Raw genomic sequence first — 4,831 nt, forward strand, 5'->3', positions numbered from 1 at the left:
ATCAACGGATTTGACATATTACTTATTCTCGTAGAAAAGGTTAAGAGAGATATAACATAAACTTGGAAACGTCTTGGACGGTCCACCGGAAGGATTGGAACATCGAATAAATTGATAAGTAAGAGAAATCTTGAACGAACAACCATAAGAATTAAAATGACCGAGGAAAAGATAAGGACAACACCGGGAAGAATTAGCAAATGAACGAAGAAGCTTGAGAGAATTTAGATACATGAGAACGAAGCAATCACGAGCTGATAAGAGAATACTTGAATGATGCACCGGTAAGATTGGAGGATGATGACTGAAAGCTGAGAATGAATAAACCTGAAATGATGTACTCCGGATAATCGAACTGAGAAGACTCTTGAATTGCTCGGGATAGGTGAAAAGAATTCTCACAATAAAAAATAATTATGAGAGGATGGCAACAAGCTAGCACCATGAATCTTGAAGAGAATGGAGCAAGATATGGAGGAGAACTCTTCTTCGGTCTTCAATTGCAGAGAATGACGATGAGAAACAACACCAAGAATTGTTGAGGCACTCCAGAATGAAAAATTAGAAAAGCTGAACCAACGATGAAAATAGTGTGGAAGATCTTGGAGAAGGCATTTGACTGATGAAGAATCAATCTTACGTCAAACTTTGAAAGAATTTGAGAATAACTCCGGGAAGATTAGAAGAGTCAGGTAAGATCCTGGGAAAAGACATGTGGGTTAGGGCCCACTAAAAAGATACACCATAGAACGGTTTAAAAGAGGGAATGCACCGGTTGAATTAAATGGCTAGAATGAGATAACATCCTCGAAAGAGTTTGAACGAAGGCATAGTGAAAACACGAATCTTTGAGATATCGTGAGCACTCCGGAACAATAGAATAGCGAGAGGTGAATGATTAAGAATGGCACCGGCATGAGAAAGCATTGAAATGAGGAAAAATATATGACCAACAAAGCTTGAATTGGATCCACTTCAGAAGAAAAAGAACGATCAATGATGAACTTGAAGCTCCGTTAGAATCTTCATGAGAATCACCGGATAAGAACATTGACGGAAAAGGAATGGAGAGACTTCACAAGAATAAAAGGATACTTGATTAAGACATCTCAGTCCTTGAGGAAAAAGGGTGGGCAGGCGGGAAAAACAAAGACAATAAGGAGACGGATGAAAAGGACACCGTTGAGAAGAACTGATAATTGATCTTGCGGACGTTGAAAATGAACGGAACCGCTTGAGGAGAAAACTCACCGGTTGAAAAGGATTGACATGACAATCTCGATTATCATGAAGGATTAGTATTGACATAGAAATATGAGAACACCGCTTAGAAAAGGTATGGAATCCACACTTGACATTGAAGCAACTTGAATACCACAACTGAAAAACAAAACAAAGGATTGGCTTGCAGAATAAGCCGGAACAAACATACGATAGAGATTTCGTCTGAAGTTTTCGTGGTGGGGCCTACACGGGCTCGATCATACAGCACCATCATGTACAAGGCAGTGCACATGACATACGAAGTGTCTCCAAGTTGGCATAGCCAAGGACTCTTTAAGACACAACGAGACCACTGTAAAACAGACCGTGGATAGGCGGACCACTAGACGTCGAACCCCAATTTCATATCATACATCTGTCAGAAAGATATCCTAAGAGCTACTTGAATTCCCACTCATAAACTCCCGAAATTTTCCGGTTATGCAATCAGGTGTTGGGGATACAGGGGAAGCATAATATCTCACCCAAACTAACAAATCCTACATCCAGTTGTATCCATCCTTCAACACATAACCAAGAAACCTTCGGAAATCGTTTACCTCAACCTTTGAAAAGCATTCGTTATACGAGTTATGGCAATACTCCCGAACTCCCGCCCTAGTACTGGGTGGCGTCGAGGTTATCTCACCAACAACTGCATAAAAGAGATTTTTGATGTCGGCGAAACTAATCTCAGGTATTCCAGAACTGCAACGATAAAATTGTGACGACAACAGCACGGAGCTCAACTCCCCGGGACACTGCCACAACTCCTAAATGTCAGGAGGCACCAAGAACAATGTTCTCGTCACAAAACCATCGGAACGATTCCAAGATACCCACGTGATCCTCAATTTTTTTAGTGAAATTTGAGAAGGGAAGAGTAAAAACTCTACGTCAGGATGCCTCACCAGAGCGATGAAGGGACTGAGGAGTAAAAAGAATTCCTAACTCTCCGATATATATAACTCCTAAATGACTCAAAACATTTCTAGACTCAATAACGCCAGTGATTCGATCAAGCAGGGGGCTCCTAAGGTCGGGGAAGGCTCTGATACCAACTTGTAATGCCCTCGATGCGGCTATATCTCCCACGTGTCGAAGCACGACTTAGAGGCATAACCGGATTGAAAGCAATGTCGCAAGTGAGGTAATCTTCACACAACCCATGTAATACATAAGGGAAAGAGATACATAGATGGCTTACAATCGCCACTTCACACAATTACATGAATAAAGAATTACATCAACCAGATACATACAAGGTCCGACTATGGAACCAAAATAAAAGAAGGCTACCCCAAATGCTACACAGATCCCCGATCGACCCCAACTGGGCTCCACTACTTATCAACTAGAAACGGAACAACACAAAGGACAAGATCTTCATAGAACACCTCCTTGAGCTTGGTTGCGTCACCTGCTTGGTAACATCGGCACCTGCAAACTGGTTTTCGAAGTATCTGTGAGTCACGGGGACTCAGCAATCTCAGACCCTCGCGATCAAGACTATTTAAGCTTATAGGTAAGATAAAAGGTATGAGGTGGAGCTGCAGCAAGCGACTAGCATATGTAGTGGCTAACATACGCAAATGAGAGCGATAAGAGGAGGCAAAGCACGGTCGAGAAACTAGGATCAAGAAGTGATCCTAGAACAACCTACGTTAAGCATAACTCCAACACCGTGTTCACTTCTCGGACACCGCCGAGAAGAGACCATCACGGTCACACACACGGTTGATGTATTTTAATTAAGATCAACTTCAGGTTTTCTACAACCGGACATTAACAAATTCCCATCTACCCATAGCCGCAGGCACGACTTTCGAAAGTTCAAAACCCTGCAGGGGTGTCCCAACTTAGCCCATCACAAGCTCTCACGATCAACAAAGGATATTCCTTCTAGCGGGAAGACCCGATCAGGCTCGGAATCCCGGTTACAAGACATCCTCGACAATGGTAAAGCAAGTCCAGCAAGACCGCCCATTGCACCACATCCTGATAGGAGCTGCACATATCTCGTTCTCAGGGCAACACCGGATGAGCGCTCCATATAACTAAAACCAGCCCTCAAGTTTCCCCGAGGTGGCGCTGCAAAGGACTCTAGTTCGGACCAACACTTAGACAACCACTGGCCCGGGGGGGTTAAAATAAAGATGACCCTCAGGATGCGCGACTCCCAAGGGAAAAAGGCTAGGTGGCGAATGGTAAAACCAAGGTTGGGCCTTACTGGAGGAGTTTTATTCAAGGTGAACTACCAAGGGGTTCCCATTATAACCCAACCGCGTAAGGAACGCAAAATCCAGGAACATAACACCGATATGATGGAAACTAGGGCGGCAAGACTGGAACAAAACACCAGGCATAAGGCCGAGCCTTCCACCCTTTACCAAGTATATAGATGCATTAATTAAATAAGATATATTGTGATATCCCAACAAAATATCCATGTTCCAAACATGGAACAAGCTCCAATCTTCACCTGCAACTAACAACGCTATAAGAGGGGCTGAGAAAAGCGGTAACATAGCCAAACAACGGTTTGCTAGGACAAGGTGGGTTAGAGGCTTGGTTTAACAATATGGGAGGCATGATAAGCAAGTGGTAGGTATCACAGCATAGGCATAGCAAAAGAGCGAGCATCTAGCAAGCAAAGATAGAAGTGATTTTGAGGGTATGATCATCTTGCCTGAAATCCCGCAAGGAAGAAGAACGAGTCCATGAAGAAGACAAACGGACGTAGACGAACGGGTCCTCACAAACGCAACGTTATCGGAACCAACCCAAAGAAGCAACACCGGAAAGAAGCACACAACATAGTAAACAACCAAAACATGAACATGGTATGATATGCGGGATGCGGGATGCGATGCATATGCAAGATTTGCAAAGGAATGATTGAACCTGGCCTCAACATGGAAATCCAAGAGTGCCACTGGAAAGGTGAGGTGATTTCGGTTGAAATCGGTATAAAGATCACCGGAATCGGATGCACGGTTTGGAAATGGCAGGCAAAACAAATATGGCACCGGTCTGCGATAAACAGCAAGTAGTCATCTAAATGCATCAAAATAAATATGCTACAACACTCAAACATGACAACAAAATACATGGCAGGGATCCACTCATGATTCTTGACAAAAGATGAACACAGAGCTACGGCTAATTCATTCATTAACAGGCTTAAACAAGCATGGCAAAAGTGCAAATGATAATAGGTTTCAGACTTGGTGAAATTAACACCACATAGCATGCACGGATCAATAGCAACAACCTCGGCAAAATCGCTAAACATGTCAACAATCTGCCAGGATTAACGATATAGCAAAAGTAGAGCTCGATAGACTCAATCTAGGGTGCTCCATAAATTCAAACAAAGACATGGATGGATAGAGCACCACAATGTTAACAAATCATCCTTACTGATCATCCTCAAAAGAGGCACAGATCACTAGGAAACAACATGAACATATGGCATAACGACAAAATCAGGACAAGGGTGGCGGGCGGCGGTGGCCGGAGCAGCGACCACGGGCGGCGGGGCGGCGGCGGCTCGGGTGCCGCTCGG

Source organism: Triticum aestivum, chromosome 4A (genome assembly GCF_018294505.1).
Source record: "Triticum aestivum cultivar Chinese Spring chromosome 4A, IWGSC CS RefSeq v2.1, whole genome shotgun sequence".
NCBI lineage: Eukaryota > Viridiplantae > Streptophyta > Magnoliopsida > Poales > Poaceae > Triticum > Triticum aestivum.